A 19,566-nucleotide genomic window follows, 5' to 3' on the forward strand; every position below is an offset into this window, starting at 1 on the left:
TGATGATTTACATTGATCTTCCAAAGTTCTGTCAGCACTGATACAGTTGTGTACGTTGTGGCACTTCGAGGAGCCTCCCGAGCTTTCACCCAGAAATTTGTGATTTAAAGCTTAACAACAGAATTGAAAAGCTCAAAACACATTTTATTTTGGATAAACATGGCTGAATGTAACCATGCATTTGTAATTAATAATTATCAACGAATTTGATAGTCAAACACAATGTAAAATTCATTAATTAAATTAGCAGTAAAATCGTAGCGACCATGAATAAAATTTAACACGAACTTACACATGTAGTGTTCTTCACTCAATACGGTAGAAGCGTCGTTGTTAATTACCATCAACAGTTTCGCAAGTTCATATTCAACATAATAAATAATTGTTATTTAAGACTATAAAGAAAAAAGCCAACAATGTGAAGCTTAACTCCATAAGTTGATATCTTTGAAACTTAAACAAAAAAAATATTTATGGAAAAATGTGCTGTAGATAACACAAGTAGAAATATGTCGTTGCGGTTTACTGAATTACATTGAAAATTATTATAGAATTCTACCTCGACTCTCGATAATCTATACGTTTGTTTAATCATATGAATGCTGAAAAATATCAATTAATTACTAATTGATTCCAATTTATTTTAAAATATATTTCAAATGCTTTGTTTTAAAGAAGCAGAAAAAATTTATGAATTAATTTGAAGTTTTTTTTTTTCTTTTTGTGCGCAGAAAATATTTACAAAAAAATGTGTAATCTCTTCAGATTGTTATTGAGACAACCAATCATTATGAATCGCATTTTAAAAGTTTGAAAAAATAAAAACATACTTTGCCTACTCAACACTTTGACTGAGTGTAGCCTATCCCAATCCACTAGTTTAAACTAAAAATCATAAATAAATCAGGGTAAAACGATAGCCGAACAAAGGAATCTTATCGTCTGTTGCAAATTTACCCAATTCCACCAAACTAAATTCATTTTATAAAATGAGGATAATGCTCTTAATACTGGCCTAGGTACTTCAATTTTTTACTTAAATTGTAACGCATAGAGACAACACACTACAAGCATGAGTGATCGTGATGACAGCTGCCAAATCGAGTACACGTTTGTGTGAAAAGGTTTTACAAATTTTTTAACAGTACACTGTCCAGTTTCAGTACTCTATGAAATGAGTTGATAAAGAACGAATTTTCTTAACGCAACAAAAAAATATTGTTTTGGCTCGGAACAACTAAATAGATATTCGCCACTTACGGGGAAACCACGACATTTCAGTATAAGCGTGAATACCTAAAAAATTATACTGCTATTGAGTTACAACTCCCTCCTGTGATGCACAAAATTTTACACGCATTGTGATACGAAAGGTACAATAAAAAAAAACAGCAAAGAGAGTGAGAGAATTAACTCCGCTTTCGTATGTATCAATTCAATTCGATTCAAAACGAGTCGCATGCGAGAAAACTGTTGTTTTCACTCCTTGTTTGCAAGTACTATGCACATCGTTTATTTGCTCTCCTAATAATGGATGCTTTCGAATAACTTTCGGCTCGTGATTTCGAGTGTTTGTTTTCGTATCATACAACGCGTAAAATATTTTTGATTTTTTTTTCGATAATACAGGGTAGATAAGTAGTGTCAAAGCAACTTTATGCGGAAAGATCACATGGATGTATGTGTAATGCTTAGTTTCCTCTTACCAAAAAAAGTACTCCGTGTGAGAGACAAAATTGAATTTTTTCAATTTTTCTTTGTTTATTTGACAGCTTGCTCTCTCACGGCGCTCTAACGGCTCTCTCACGGAGTACTTTTTTTAAGTGGAATGGGCACTTAACGTAACTTACGTTTTGAGACAGCGCGCGAAATAATGTCACACAAATATTTGAAAATAATTGAAACTCTGCATTTCTCAATTTCCTTTTTCTCTTCGTTTTGTGTCTCATTATCTACAGTGTATTATATCGATGGAGTGAGGTGATAACACCATATTATGCCGTAGATGCATCGAAAATTTTCGCTTTTTTTGTGTCTGGGTGTCATTTTGTAGAGTTTGTAAGGGTTCGTTAGATTTATTCAGACATTCAGAGTTCTTTTAGTCGTCTCACTATCAACAGGTCTGTGAGAAAAACTCCAAAAAATTTAACCAGAATTTTTGTATTTGCTGGCAACACTAATCAAGTAACAAGTCGAATAGCTTAGAAAAGTAATTTGTAATAGGACGTAAGTCATGCTTTTGTTGTATATGCATCTATATACAGACAAAAGATATATCAATAGCAGAAAGCTAACTGTAAATGAGTTACGTCCGATTACCAATTTTCTATCGACATAATATAGAATTTCTTTTATAGTTTAACGTTCAGAAAAGGCTTCTCTTGTATTTTCTGTCTTTTCTTGTATTTCAAACAACAAAATCAACCAATTTATTGATTATACCGTTTCTGAAAGGTAAATATTTCAATTGTGTAAAATATGATTGTATTTGCAGCACTGTGCGAGCTATTGCAATATGCATGTGTTATGCATGGTAATTCTTAATTCATTGAAGATTGGATCGTAGGAAACAAATTTTATTTGTTCAGAACGATGTAGAAAAAAAGGCAAATTGTGAAACAATCACACCCACCCATATTATTTGTGAGTGTTGCACTGTGTGGTGTTCAGAAACAAAATTTAAATTTAAATGTGTTGATGAGTAGAGATAATTAATTAAATTTATTTTTTTTAATTAATGATAATTACTCGGACTAAAAGTAGGTCAATGAATTCGATGTTAGAATAAATTCGTTTATCAAGCAGAGTTCATCAATTTTTGAGATAGTTGTTGCAAAAATAAGTCTGCTAAAATAAAGCAAGGTAAATGCCGTTCCGATAATGAAAATTGGTTAATTAGCAAGATACTTTATTTAGATCCATGAGATGAAAACGATTATTGCTACGAGGCCTGTTTGTCTGTAACATAGATCTGACTATATTTTCTAAGAATCAGAGCCTGTAATCGTTAAGACGCGAATTTCCACGATTTTCGTGAATCTCAAAAACCACAAAAGAGTTCCTGAAGAATCCTACAGTGGAAAGGAGAAGTGCGAACATAAGGAGATATAGCAGTTATCTGCGCAATCTTATTTCAGACTGCACTACCATCCGGAAATTACCATTGACGATTACGTCGACAGTATATTTTTTCAAAAGAAAATTCCCTACAATAGCGTTTCGAGCAGAAGTCTGCTTCTTTTACCTTCCAAAATACAATTTTCTTGTAAAAACCTTCAACAAGTTCGTTCACAACATTTGATATGAATTGTAAATGTACTTACACCTTTACCACGTACGTAATCAATCCTCGTGTATTTTATCAATAAAAAAGAATTCCAACGCGTATGGATTGATGCTTATGCGGAAGCGTAAATTTCCATAAATTCATTACCAATACATTTTTGGGCAATCATTCATCGTAGGAAAAATAATCAGTTTTTGTATTTTGATCATGTCTTAACGGATTTTGTTTTGTATTTGATTTACTATATACCTACTTCGCCACATAAATAAGCGAAATTATGGAATGGATGTTAAATCAAAAGACACATACCTTGACTATTTGACAAGTTAGGTTGTTGGCGATCGAAGTTGTTTTTTTTTCGTAAAGCTGTTTCAACACAAAACAATGACAAAGATCTATTTTGATTGAAAACCGAGGGGTGACGCACTTCCATTTAATCCATTTAATCCATTAAATCCATTTAATCCATTTAACCCAAAAAAAAATTTTTAGTTTTACCGAAATAATTAGGCTACCCACCTGAAAAATTTGTAAAGTAATTGCGAAAAATAGATTTGCACGATCACCAGCTCGTTTAAGTACTCGTGAGGTAAAGGAATTTTTTTTTTGTTAAAAATGGTATTAAATTTATTTAATCCATTTAATCCATTTAATCCATTTAATCCATTTAATCCACTTTACACCAAAAACTCCTAAAAGTGGATTTTTTTCGCTTTTTAACATTGTAGTATGAGTTGTAGTACGTGGTTCGATCAAAATCAACAATTTTTAAGACTTTTACAGTATTTTGTAAAATGAAGTTTTTTCGTATTTAATCCATTTAATCCAATTTTTATTCCATTTAATCCATTAAATCCATTTAATCCATTTAATCCATTTAATCCATTTAATCCATTTAATACCATTTAATCCATTTAATCCATTTAATCTAGAAGTGAGTTACCCCTCGTTGAAAACAGTTTCAAAAGATTGCAAAAACGAGTTCCATTTTTCATAAATTTGTTAAAGATTTTTACAAATCCTCCATATATATCAAGTGCAATGGCTTAGAACCGATTTGATTCAATAATCGGTTATGGACCATTGCGCGTAATAGCAATTTTATGCCACATAATGTTAAGTACTCGCCTTGCAAATACCCAAGCAACAATTTTCAGAAAAGTTTAATGAATAATCTGGATAGCATTTATCTGCTTATCGTTACCTGCCTAACCCAAAAATTAGTTCAGATTGCCGTTGCGTATAAGAACAAACTTTATGATATGAAATCTGGATTTATAGATTTTCATCCGTGCGGCGAAAATAACCTTATTTTCTCTAATGCGAAATGAAGATGAAGTTTTGCTGATGCTCTCTCTAATGACAGTCCAGGTGACGAAATTATTATTTTCTCACCTTTTCCTTCTTCCATGCGGGATGAACGAGAGTCTATTCTCTATCCAACTGGGACCTACCGGTGATTAGGAGCAGTTTTAGCGAGATGTTAGATTCTAGTGAACCTGTTACTCGTGCTAGACTGCTTGCGTCATCTACAAAAGAATCTTCAAAGTGGCTGCAGGTTGTCCCATCGAGTCAACTAGGTTTACTATTAGATAACAATGCAGCGAGAATTGCTGTTGGTCTTCGTTTAGGATCCCAGTTGTGTGAAGAGTACAAGTGTAATTGTGGTGCTGTGGTTAAGAAGGACGGTTTGCATGGTTTATCGTGCAAATTAAAGATAGGGATTATTGCTAAACACGATTCTGTCAATAATGTTTTTGGTCATGCATTTTCCTCTGCAGGATTTCCCTATATTTTGCAACCACCTGGTATTTCTAGAGACGACGGTAAAAGACCTGATGGTATGACAGTAGTTCCGTGGAGTCATGGAAAATCACTTTTATGGGATGTAACAATACGTGATACTTTGGCTCCTTCATACATCAGTGAATCCTCTAAGAAAGCAGGGTCTATTGCAGATAAAGCGGAGAGATTTAAGCATAATCATTATATACGTCTTAAAGAAAACTATTTATTTACCCCCCTTGCCTTTGAATCATTAGGTTGCATGGGTCCAGAAACAAAGAAATTTATTGACAAGTTGGGATCGTTGATGAAGAGAGCATCAGGGGAGCCACGTTCCAAAGATTATCTGTTGCAGAAAATTTCTATTGCTATACAAAGAGGCAATGCGGCATGTATTCTTGGAACTTTAGGAAGTAATAGAGCGGATGATTTTTATTTATTGTAATATTTGTTGATTGAAAAGATCGTTTTTTTATTGACTGCGCCGTATGCGAGCAGTCTTTTTTTTCGCTTTGAATAAATAAATAGTCTGTGACTTTTTTTCGTTTTGAAAAATTGTGAAATAGACTGATGTGTTTGTTTCGTGGATAAAAATGGTTATTCACGCCACGCACGGATGAAAAACTATGTGTTCACCTCGGGAAGAAAATATGAATCCGTTGGCTCGGTCAAGGCGACACGCCAGGTTATGATTAATTATTTTTCAAAGAATTTTTTTTCACAACGCAGGTGAGAAAATTACCATTACCTATACCTATACCTATATTGGCTAAAGACTTTGTATATCGAGGCGTAAAGCCCTATCAAAAATGTGTTTCTCGGGTTTTCAGCTACGGTAACTCATCAATTTAGTTAATTATTTTTACAAAACATGACGCTTAAGACAGATTTTCAAAATAAAATTTGTACGAAAATTGGAAATGTTAGGCTAGATCAGCCTAGACTTAAAAGACATTTTAATAGCCAGTAATTTTTTTTATACCAAAAATAAATCAAACCAAATGAATGTACTTTATTGTGTCAATTGAACCCAAATGTGTCATTAATATTGTGATTATATAGTCTACAGTATTACAAAGAAATTTGAGGTGTTATGATTCTATTCATGGTACCAGTTAAGGCGATGTTTGATCAATATCAAAAACATTTTATTTTGTAAGTGTTTCTTGGCAAGAATTTCTTCATTGTTGAAGTACTTAAACGTAATCAGTATAATATTTCCCAATTTTCGATCAGACCGACAAACGTAATAAATTGTTTGTGCATACCATGAGATAGCAATGGTGAAAATTTCTTACATTTATCGTCATCCCACGCATTCATTTTTTCATTAATAGCTATTTTCTTGTGAAGTTATAAAATAGGTCTCTTTTACGCACATGTGACATTACCGATACGAGCCGAAGGCGTGTTTGGCAACACTGTACTCTAATAGTATATTCTTAAAGCGTAACGTTAAAAATATCGAATGTCGGGACTCTAGTACATCCTTATATCAGTGAGGTATTTTATCTTAGTAGACAAACATCTCAATTTCTAGTGACATAATTTTGCTAGCAAAACCTTTAGCACTCTAGGGTAAATTTGTTTACCGTCATGTACGTCGTGTATATAACGTCAATACACACACACCGTATGCGATAAAAACATTTAGATCGAAAGAAGTACTAGAATCGCAGAAAATATAGTTTTGACGATTCTGTCTAATATTAACAAATCGAACTAATCAAATTCGAATGTGTGGAAGAAAAAACTCCTTAAATTTTGTGTAGCTTCAATAATAATTGTAGATAATTTGTAAAACTCATTGTAAAACTCATTCATTAACATTCATACATCATAAGTATTTACATGACCACGTGAGTTTCATGCTCGAATTCGATTACAACATCTATCTCACATTAACTTTCTTTTATTATATTTTTTTCTGGCTCGTTAAAATAAACAATAAATTTGCAATGATAATAAATTTAAAGTATTGACACAATAATGACATAACACGGCATCTCATACAGTATATATATAAATATATTTATAAATTCACTTACATATCTTTTCTCCATAACATATCTCCTCACCCAATTCGTTATTTCATGAAATTAATCTTGAAAAAGAAAGTGCGAATAGTTTTGCACCTCACACTAGCTCTTAATATTAAATCGAATAAAAAAAAATCGCGAACCATTCAACAAGATTATTACAACTTGAGAAAATGTTATAAGTGGTTTAACTTGCAAGTAGTAAGTATTTCAACAGAGCCGGACTGGCCATACTGGGCATTCGGGCGATTCCCGAAGGGCCTTTTGCTTCAGTCGGGCGAAGTCCCGACAGGGGTTTTTAAAATTTTAAACAAATGTAGCCAATTTCAGCGAACATAGGCAAAATCTTTAATTTCCAAAATTCCAAAAATTTTGGAAAAATTCAGAATATTCTGAAAAAGATTCTCAATAATAAGCGTTGCAATAGAATAAATTCCCAGAAAATGCACCAAAAATGGGAATTTTCTAGCGGCTTTAGATAAAATTCCCAGAAAATGTGCAAAAAATGGGAATTTCCTAGCGGCTATAGATACAGTTTCCAGAAAACGTACTAAAAATGGGAATTTTCTAGCGGTTTTAGATAAAATTCCCAGAAATTGTGCCAAAAATGGGAATTTTCTAACGGCTTTAGATAAAATTCCAAGAAAATGTACAAAAAATGGGAATTTTCTAGCAGCAATAGATAAAATTACCAGAAAATGTGCAAAAAATGAGAATTTTCTAGCAGCAATAGATAAAATTACCAGAAAATGTGCAGTCATAGATAAAATTTCCAGAAAATGTACTAAAAATGGGAATTTTCTAGCGGTTTTAGATAAAATTCCCAGAAAATGTGCAAAAAATTGGAATTTTCTAGCGGCCTTAGATTAAGTTTCCAGAAAATGTACTAAAAATGGGAATTTTCTAGCGGCTTTAGATAAAGTTCCCAGAAAATGTACCAAAAATGGGAATTTTCTAGCGGTTTTAGATAAAATTCCCAGAAAATGTGCAAAAAATGGGAATTTTCTAACGTTCATAGAACAGGGCTTATTGGGAATTTTAATTATTGGATAATTCCGAAAAAATTCTGAAAAAACTCGGAAAATTCTGAAAAAAAATCTCAATAATAAGCCCTGCTTTCACTAGCGAGCGAAGTGAACGAAATTTACTTAATAAATTTTTCGTTAGTTGTAACATTCTTATGTTCCACTAGCGAATACCTGAGCTATTTCCAAGTTTTCTTTTCAAATTTTGCGCCCCAGATCGTTGTGTCCTAGGCAAATGTCGCAATTGAGTTACAAACAAATTTTTTTAAAATTTTTTATCGATGGAGAAGTTGTGGAGAAGATATTTTAAAAAAAAGTTAAAACTTTTTTTATAAATCATTTTGAAAGTCACTAAAAACACGAAAATTCGAATAGAAATACAGTATGTCATTAAAAAATTTTGTATTTCGATTCGAATTTTCGTGTTTTCAGTGACTTTCAAAATGATTTATAAAAAAAGTTTTAACTTTTTTTGGCATATGATACGAGACAAAGTGTCTTATAATTAGGTTCTCCATCGATAAAAAAAAAAATGTTTGTAACTCAATTGTCCGTGTGATGTAGCGGCACTGTGTGTGACGTATACTGTGTAAGTTACACAATTGTAATCAGTAATACGAATCGATGGCCTAATTGGAAAGAGTCGCCCGAAAATAAGGGCCTTTTAACTTTTTCCCCGAAGGGCTTTTTTGAGCCAGTCCGGGCCTGTATTTCAAGTACCTTTATATATATCGTTGTTGTTTAGATAAATATTTCAAACAGTTCAATTTATTGCGAGTGTGCTGGAACATTCGTGATACCCAACATAATAACCAATAAATACCTTCTCACTCAGCGACTCACATTCGACGTGTAATTATTGTTGTAGTGAATCTATAAGACCCTTGTACTTCGTACGGGTCTAAATACATAAATTTACAGGTATGTGCAGATACTGACAAAATACTAGTAGTTATTGGAGGATTGAGTATTTATGATTTACACAATCATCCTTAAGATAAATCCTTAATTAAGCCGGCGTGACGCAAGTCCACTACCAAAAAAGTTTAATTTTTTTTTTATGGACGGCGGAGCATATTTACATCAACTTTTTGACTTCACTTCCTTGGCTAAAATGACTTAAACTAGAATATCTAGAATCTAGGAATCCATACGAGTTCAACAAGCTATCACACGTTATTGCAGCTTTAAAATTGGCCGAGATATTGAACTTCGAAATATTGATGTTTGTATGAAAATAAGCAAAATCTCGAATTTTCAGATAATGCAAATTGCCTACGTTAGTTACGTTAGTTATTTCTGCAAAAGTTCCGCAGATGTTGAGGAACCCATTGTTAGGAAAATGGTTAAGAAATGAACTGAAAGAATTTAAACGGAAGAAAGTCGAATCATCTGCCAATAGTGACGCAAATTTCTTTTTGTAAAATTTTCTTTCACAAATTTTTTGTGTCAATTTTTTGTTGATAAAACTTTTGCGTACGGCAATGCGTCAGCCTCAGCGACATCAGTTATTTTGTAAGTAAGATAAACAACTTGCGTCACATTTACCCTTTAAGGGTTTTTTGACTGATATGTTAATTATGTTATTCATGGTGTTTAGCTTCTCGTCGGATAAGAAACTTCTAATAGGTAATTTGACATCAATTGATTCATTGTACACACCAATACTTATTCCCTTGACTGAAAGTCAGGGTCTTACACCAGAAAATACCGAAAAATGTGGGTAACAAAAAGGTTCACTGTGATTGAAAATGTATAAAATGCTATGAAAAACGTTAAATGTGGGTAACAATTTTTCGTTGAGGGCACGATAACTTGAGTAATTTTTAACCAATTTGGATGATTCTTTTTTTAAATACGTGGAATTAAAAACCCGAGGCTAAGTTCGAAGATGGGCTATGTAGGACTAAGGATCTGGAATCTATCCGAGAAAAACGAGATTTAATACTGTTCATCATAGCCTCAATTAAAAAAGATTACTTTCATGAAATTTGATTTTGTTTGGTAGTGTGGGTAAATCATATAAGTTTGTTTTCGATGTGCATGAAACTAGTAGGAAGAATAATTTCATCATTCGATGTCCAACTATCAGTGATAGTTGACTAACAACTTGATAGTTGACCAACAACTTGATAGTTGACTATCAAATTTGATAGTTGACTAATAACTTGATAGTTGACTATCAAATTTGATAGTTGACCAACAACTTGATAGTTGACCAACAACTTGATAGTTGACCAACAACTTGATAGTTGACCAACAACTTGATAGTTGACTATCAAATTTGATAGTTGACTATCAAGTTGTTTGTCATTTATCAAGTAGGTAGTTTTTTACTCCCTTTACAGCCACATCTTACGCCAGCGAAATGCCTGTTATCACATTAGCACACTTTGATTAAAAAGTGTAAGAAATTTTAATAAAAAAGTTAAATTTTTGCAGGCAATATAAAATGAATTATCTCAACTAATTTCTGAAGATTTTGTTAAATACATGGAATTAAATGAATCAAAGAGAATATTGTAAAAAATATACGAGTGTGAAGTTTGCGGCCAGAGCGAAGCGAGGGCCGTAATTCACACGAGTCGTGACATTTTATTCACGATTGAAGGTTTTGTGAATGGGAAACCGAGGGATTATTTTTTCTCGGTCTACCAATAAATTTCTCCTTTTACAAATATTTTTAATCCCTATACCATTATAGAGTCGAAATTGGTACCAATTTAACGAAAGTATTGTTATACTGAGTTATTTTTAATGATGAACCAAAAACTAATGAAGTTCATTTATTACCATGTCACCATGTCAAGGTATGTTAAGTACCGGGGGACTTCCTTTTTTTACGCAAAAGTGTAAGAGACGAACGTCTATCGCACTTTTTATTTTTGTGAAAAAGTCCTCGGTCCACATTCATAAAACAAACATCGCATGTGCTCTGATGTAACAAAAAGGCAATCAAACAGAATAATAGACAGCTCATACGAGTGGGAAGTTTACGGCCAGAGCGAAGCGAAGGCCGTAATCTACACGTAATCTACTTATTTATCATTTGAGGTTGATTGAAAATCTTGAAAATTGAAAATTTATGAGAAAATTGAGAGCTCAAAAAGTGGTCAAAAATTATTTTTGTGAAAAAGTCCTCGGTCCACATTCATAAAACAAACATCGCATGTGCTCTGATGTAACAAAAAGGCAATCAAACAGAATAATAGACAGCTCATACGAGTGGGAAGTTTACGGCCAGAGCGAAGCGAAGGCCGTAATCTACACGTAATCTACTTATTTATCATTTGAGGTTGATTGAAAATCTTGAAAATTGAAAATTTATGAGAAAATTGAGAGCTCAAAAAGTGGTCAAAAATTATTCCACCATACGCTCGATGGTTTCCAAGAAAAAAAATTCTTATCAAATTTTACTGTTATTTGCATGGAGTCATTAATATAGTAAATATATTATGTATTAAATGTGACAAGTTTTTATAAATACGTCTAAAATACACTTAGAAAAGTGTCAGTCAAGGGACCTGACCCGCCCGAAAGGTGGGATCTAGTAATATCAAAAGACAGAAAAACGACAGTTAATACTGATAAAAATGAACTCTCAGAAATCGTTTATTAACTGTCGTTGGCCAGCCTCAGTCTCTAAGAAAGTTGATAAACTTGCCCTACATTTTTACTTCCACTGTCGCTTTCATTTGCTTTCGTTACATTCGTTTAAGATTATTTATACTAAACATCGTTAGACCGTTGCTCTGATAGTAGATACATGAACGAACATACGCACTACACACCTATAGTGCATGAGCCCAGGTAATAACACAAAATCGATATGCGTGTGATGTGATATGATAAACATAATATGCGTTGAGTTAGTGTTTTCATTTTCATCATATTCGCTGCGCTGAGATACATTTAATTTATTATGGTTAGCATTAAAGGTAATACTGTGGCTCTTGTGTGTAGGATAAAAAGTTACGTAAAAAAATTTCACTTTTTATTGAAAAAATGCTGGCTTAGCGAAGCCGAACAGATAAAGTCATCGTAAATTATGAAAATTGTTTATTTATGCGAAATTATTGAGATCATTTTTTATTGTGTCATATTTGTTACGTTCTTTCTGGTGTGTTGGGCTGTATAAGAGAAGACCATTGTTGTTGTCGATAACAGTCTTTTCCGGACGAACAGAGTACGAGATGATTTTCAAAGATAAAACAAATAAAGAAATCTGCTGGTCGGAGATTGGACATTGGTTGATTGAAAGGGAAAATCGTTAAGCTAAAATTATGAAATTAGGGCAACAACCAATAGAGGCCAAATTTTGAAAATAAAGAAAATCTCCTCTCGAATAAACTCACTGACTCACAGCTCATATACTGGCAATGATAAATTTAATTGAGCGGTTCTAAGTAGAATCGTTTATATATTCAACTTCCACATTCCTCATCACAAATAAACATTTATTTCAATATTTTTCATCAACGGGAAGGTCATTTACAATATCTAAATACAAGTCGATTGCAAAATCTTATCTCACGCGCTAGCGTTTAAGTGCTAATTAAAAAAAAAATTGAGCCAATAAAATCAAATAAATATTATTCATCTGTCTTAGGTCTTCGGAGCAATCATAAATTGCTTGTCAGATTAATTTTATTTTCAGCATAATTATAATGTACAATTATTTTGCGCGGTGTACATAACCTTTTATGCATTTCTTTCTAATTTTACAGGTTGTAACTATATTCTGAATTAGAGGGTATAATCTACGTAACTATGATTTGGGTTTTTATAGGATTTCCTTCTTTGTCTAGGAAAATATTAGGAAACATAAGGAAAATCTTTAGGGTAATCCTGAATAAATCCCAGAGTAATTACTAATTAGCCTAATTAACGGCGTGGATTCCTAGCAAAAATAATCAAAAATACAGTATTTAAAAAACGCTCAGATGTAGGCTTTTCAGGAATTACTTTTAAGAGACATAGATGCTTAGCTAAATTTGTAGCCTACATTTTTGTGTTTCATATTTTATTTTCGATGATGTCTCTTCAACGGAATCCTTTTTGAAAAACGTACTACCGCAAAGACGACCACGAATGTTTTCGCTTTTAGTATTCAACATTTAAGAAACGCCCAAATGTACGCTTTTCACGATTTTTCAGCAAAACATCCACGCCTTTTCAATATTTGAAAGGACCTTATTGCAAATTTCAAGTTTCACATTTCATTGTACTATTTTGAATTATAGGTAGTGAAGAACCACTTTTTCTTAGAAATGTAACCAATCAATTTCTTGAATATTTGAGAAATTTGAGAATCTCGTTATAGTGATTACACCAGACCAGACGAAAACCGCTTAGAAACTTTATTCCCTTCTTAATTTTCTTCAACTCACACACACAATCCACCTGAAACTTGACAATAATGTATGTTATCAGGTACTAATTTATGTCAATTTGGCTCGACAAATCCCCTCGGGCAACATATAACTCGTTTCTAAAAAGTACAAAAAATAAAATGTTTAACAATAGCCTGCATCCCAAAAAAAAACCACTTGAAAGTGGAAAAGGTTGACTTACAAAAGTGATGATATTGGATAGGTGACGCTCAAAGCACAAATTGAACTTTACTTCCTATTGTTTTGCGGTTTATCCAAAATAGACAGATTTTCAAAAATCTGTCTATTTTTGGTGAACCATACTTTGAGCCACCAGAACTTATCGAAAATAGACAGATCTAAGTAAATATGTCTAATTTTAGTGAACCATCCCGGAGCCACCAGAAACCTTCGTATGAACAGGGTCGAGCAACTGGTACGAGACAATGAGATATCCAATCCAAATTATTATTAATCGTATGGCAGACACTACATTTTCATTCACATTAAATTAATTCACTAAATTTCTAAGTCCAAGTTCTTAAGCCACTCAACGGCCTCCACCGTCACTAAATTCAAATCTCTCAAATCACCTGAGAAACGTCTAAGACGGCAATCACTCAAAATGTGATTCATCGTTTGAACAGTCACATTATCACAGTCACAGAACGGTGAGTCAACGAAATTCCACCGATGTAGTTGTTGTTTGCAGCAGCCATGTCCACATCGGAATCGGTTCAACATCCTCCATTCGCGTCTCTCCAAATCGTATCCATCCAGCTTTTCATTCGGGTTTTCGATCAAAGATTTGTTCGAAAAGTTGGTGCTTTCCGTCCAATATCGTTTCCAAGCATCTTTTATGTTGAAATCTCGCGCTTGGATAACATGATCATTCCATATTGGAGTACGCGAAGTCAGCCTTTCCGGTGGTAGATTTTCCAATTCGAATTTCTGGAAGCGTTGAAGCAGTTTTCCCACTCATTATGTGCCGCAGCCTGTCGTCTTAGATGGGAAGGAGCGATGTTGGATAAAACATGAAGCCATGGAACCGGAGTCGAATCAACTGCACCTGTGATTGTTCTCATAGCGATGTTCAATTGTGTGTCCCCTTTGCTCACATGACTGCTCCGGTACCAAACGGGTGCACAATATTCCGCCACGGAGTAGATCAATGAGAGCGCTGCAGCTCTCAGAGTGTTGCCATTAGCACCCCAGTTTGTACCAACCAGTTTTTGCACTAAATTGATACGTGATTTTAGCTTCTCACTTAATTTTGACATTGCTGGCTTCAATGTCAGAGACCGATCCAATGGAAGACCAAGATAGGTTGGTGTGCTGTTGAACTTAATTTCCTCACCGTCCAAGTGAATATTCAGCTTTCGTGCAGCCATTTGATTGTTCAGGTGGAATATAGCCACTTCAGATTTGCCATCATTCATGCACAAACACCACTTTCGATAGTACCGTTTCATCGTACCCATGTCCCTTTCCAAGACTTTCTCGATCGTTTCAAAAAGAGTCGCTTGGACCGTCAGTCCAAGGTCATCAGCAAATGAAAATTTTCTTGACTTCGTCTTTGGCATGTCGCTGGTGTAAAGATTGAAGAAGGTTGGAGCACAAACACTTCCTTGTCCAAATCCATTATTCAAAACTCTTGGTCTACTGCTTCTATAATTGATGAAGACTCGGAAAGTTCGGTTGGTGAGCCATTTATTAGCTTGCCGAGATTCTTGCTTGGGATGACATTGTAAAATTTCCAAAGAAATCCGATTCTCCATATCGTGTCGTAGGCAGAGGAGAGATCAATTAATGCCAAACCGGTTTTCAATTTTTTCTGGAAGCCTACTTCAATGTGACTCGTTAAAGCTAGCACCTGTTCAGCACATCCACGGTTTTCTCGGAATGCTGCTTCGTAATCCGGAAGCACGGCATCGATGGGCGACTTGATTCGATGGTAAATGAGTTTTTCCAAAAGTTTATACATCAACCTCAGTAGCGCTATCGGTCGATAGCTTTCAGGCAGCTCTGGATTTTTTCCGGGTTTAAGGATTGCAATTATGTTAGTTTTCATCATCAACGGTGGTAGTCGTGCCGTTTTGAAAATTTGATTCATAAATTTCATAATCCAGATCCTAGCTCGTTTCCCAAGATGTTTGAGAAATTCCGGATACAGTCCATCCAGACCGGCTGCTTTCCCCGCATTAATAGAACAAATTGCCGCATCGAGTTCATCAATTGAGAAAGCCTGATCGAATTCTGACTCAGGTGCCAAAGATCGTACCAACTTTCGATTTAATTATGCGCTTGTGGTGCTTCTCGGGTGCAATCATCGTTGAATTTTGCATTATTTTTGATTCGATGCTGTCTGGATTCATACACGATTTCGTTTTTACAGGCTTTGATGTTTCTCCAACGTGTCTCAGCAAGCGCCAACCTTTTCTGCTTGAATGTGTGAAATTCATCTCTTGCGTCACTCTTTCCCATTTACTTTTCCGGGCTGCACTCAGCAATTCCAACAGGTGATCAGAAATTTCATCGTCGCCCTGCTCTTCAAATCGTTCATACAATTCTTGCATCTTGCATTCTTGCAAGGAATGTATCGCTTTCGGTAGCCTCTCGGAATTGACTTTTTCGCAGCACTTTTAATGACACCAATGAAGCGGTCGTAGTTGTTAAGATCATTCGGAACGAAACGAATGGCTGCATCGACACGCAATGAAAAAGCTGACCAATCAGCTTTTTGAAAATTCCACCGTGGCTTCGGAATGGAATTCACCGGCTCAATTTGAATGCCAATTTTAATTAACACTGGTCTGTGCTGACTTCTTGGAAAATTGCCAAGAACTCTTCTTGACGCTTTAAGTGGTTTGTCATGTTGATCTCGTGTAACGAAACATAAATCGGGATTGTATCCTCGTTGCCATCTACCTGAGTGAAACGTTGGAAGATCCTTCAAGTCATGCACTAGGAACAAATTGTGAGATTCAGCCCATTCGACCAATTTGTTGCCATCTGAATTGTCATGAGCGTATCCCCACAGAGAGTGGTGACTATTAAAATCGCCCACGTACATTGCTGGGTGAATTTCCCGTCGAAGAACACTTTCTGGCCAAGTTTTACTTGGAGGTTTGTACACGTTCATCACTTTTATGCCAAAGAGCTCAACAACTATGCATGAAACATCACTTTGATCGCACACATGAAGTACGTTGTAGTTGTTGTGAGTTTCTTTGACGTAAGTCGCTAAACCGTACGTTTTACTCAGTACGTAAGCCGCTAACCTAAATCCTGGAACGTATCCTCTCGTGTGATAATCAGCTGCACGTTCGATGTGTGTTTCTTGTACAGCTATAATGTCTGCTTCATGATCGAAGCACTTCCGGCTCAAAATTTCTGATTTCTCCGAGGATGAACTTTCAATGTTGAAGTGTATCACCGATATGCTTCGGCCAATGTTTATTTTGATTTGATGATTCGTCATAGTGATGGTGGTGTGACGTGAACAGCGGATTCGTGAATTAATTGTCTTTTGGTAATTCAAAAAACGTAGTCGTTGCGAGGTTCAATGAACTGGTGCAACTCCACAGCGATAATATTTTGTTGTTTAGATTCACAGTGAAATCTAATCGTTATCAGACCTGGCTCAAGAGGCTATTATCTTCAGGTCTAGCAATTACATACACGTACAAGATGTACAAGATCCTCCGAAAATTATTTCCCACAAAAACTTCCGGAACTTTGATTTCTTAATTGCTTTGCGTCAAATCATAAATTGTTGTGATACTCCGTTAGTGCGGTTATGTTGTCATTGATGTGTTGGAAATCCTGATATTGCGCTGGATATGTTGGAATCTGACGATCCTCGAATGTTTCCGGTAGCAAATATACGTGATACATCAACAAATAACACTAACAACGTTCAAACAACTTGTTTTCATCGTCTTCTTCTTCTTCTTCATTTTCTACGATCCATTGCCACTTGCTGCCAGTTTGTACCTGCAATATTCTTAATTCCGTTTGTCCATCTCTCTGGTGGTCTACCTATAGCTCGTCTTTTATATGGTCGCCAGTTCATGATCTTTTTGGTCCAACGTTCGTCTGTCCTTCTTGCAATATGTCCCGCCCAGCTCCATTTCAGAGATGCTATTCTTTCCATGACGTCAACGACCCTGGTTTGTTGTCGAATCCATTCATTCGTCATTCTGTCTCTGAGTGTTATTCCAAGCATACTCCGTTCCATGGCTCTTTGTGTCACTCTCAATTTATCTTTGGATGCTTTCGTTAAAGTTAACGTTTCCGCTCCATAAGTGAGCACTGGAAGGACACAAGTGTCGAATACTTTGCGTTTCAGACTATTATTCATCGTCGGTACATTAAAATTTGAAGACAAACATTTAGTACGACAGATTGTTTTGACAGAAACTCAAATAAATCCAATCCAAATAATCGAACTTTATAAGAAACAGCCATTTTTATTATTTAAAAGTTTAGGTTTTATCTAAATTTGTCTAAATTGTGCGAAGAAAATATATAAAAATTGACTGAAGTCACTTCAGTGAAGTGAGACGTAAAAGGTGGAACTAAAAAAGACGTCAGTCGAACAAAGTATTTTTTATCGATTGATTGCAAATCTTGTACTTCAATTTTTTTAAGATGCATTTTACTATATAAAAGACCATACTACCTAGACCTTGACAGCCGTTTGTGACAGATTAAATATCATCAAATTAAACCAAAGAATTGGTCTTACTGCAGAAAAAAAAGCATTCGTACGAACACGAAACCAACCGTTTCGGACAACAGTGATAGACTTTCTTTGATCATTATTAACTTGGCAAGCAAAAGGATCGAACTCCACCTGTGCGACCGAGAAATAACCATTCAAACCAAAGCGATATTTTACATTACTAATGTAATGCAGGAAGCACAAAGATTTCACAGTTTATCTCAAACAATTCTTAAGTTCTTTTTTTGCGGAAGAATCACATACACAATGTGCTGTACGATATAAATTTTTAAGTTCAAGGATGTATGGGTATACGCTTAAGTGGCAAGAAATATTATATTCTAAAAATTGTTTAAAACATTTCGATTACTTATACTTTCAATTACTTTGATTGAATATACACAACATAAAAAACATGATTTCGTTACGCGTCATAAGACTCACAGCTTTTTTTAAACATTTTACTTAAGTGTAATACAAAGCGTATGTTTTGTGTGCACCGTTGTACACGATGAAAATGGCCAGCATAAAGCGACCTTGAAGGTAAGAAGCGAAAAAAAAAATTATTTAATTTAAGTCTAAATCAGGAATAGTAAATAACGAGCAGTGTTTTTATGTGTATACGAGGAAAATAATTAATAAATTTTATTTCTGTAATTAGATCCACAAGTCTAATGCATTAAAGCATGAGGAAATCGAGCAATCAAAGTTACAGGATATGAGTACAGATTTTTTTATAATTTTTTTTTTCTTCATTTCAATTTAACATTTATGAGATAAATGTATCCACTTCTTCGAATTAAATTAAATGTAATTCGTTAACGTCTAATTAAGATTAAAAGATAAACTGACCGAATATAACGCAAATCTTACCTCTTTTTTGTCTGCGAAATCGTCTATTATCTCAACGTCATCCGATATAATTCAAGGATGGGTATTTCGTTAGATTTGATCTACACAATTTTAGCACGTCACAATATCGGCAAACCACCATCGACTGTTTTGTAATGTTCTGTTGCTGGTTTCTCACACCGATAAACAAAGTTTCATTTCTGCTTTAATCATAATCATTTCGCTCCATTAGTGGCTGAAAACGCACTCTAACAAATGAATGATCCACTAGTAATGCCTTCTCTAAAAAGTTTGTAATACCTTTATCTGTGCACACATATAGCGAATCGTGAGCGAAATTAAACTGCGTTTTTGTAGAAAATTCCCTTCAATCATCGATTACTTTATCTTTAGAATCACATTGCGGTTAAGGACTGGTCAGAGTCGCTAAAATTAACGTCTTACAGATGCTTAAAAATGTTTCTCCATTATATTACGCCCA

The 19,566-nt window shown here is 34.5% G+C and overlaps 1 protein-coding gene across 1 annotated transcript in view; it reads right to left on the minus strand.

Annotated features, from left to right (window-relative positions):
- The window catches only part of LOC119081963 (dual oxidase maturation factor 1), a 47,617-nt gene extending 28,385 nt beyond the window's left edge, over positions 1–19,232 (minus strand). The window contains exon 1 of the mRNA XM_037191269.1: positions 19,107–19,232. The gene's annotated coding sequence lies outside the window, so the exon portion shown is untranslated. The remainder of the gene's footprint in view (positions 1–19,106) is intronic.
- Positions 19,233–19,566: the final 334 nt, after the last annotated feature.

Source organism: Bradysia coprophila, unplaced genomic scaffold (genome assembly GCF_014529535.1).
Source record: "Bradysia coprophila strain Holo2 unplaced genomic scaffold, BU_Bcop_v1 contig_373, whole genome shotgun sequence".
NCBI classification, from domain to species: Eukaryota; Metazoa; Arthropoda; class Insecta; order Diptera; family Sciaridae; genus Bradysia; species Bradysia coprophila.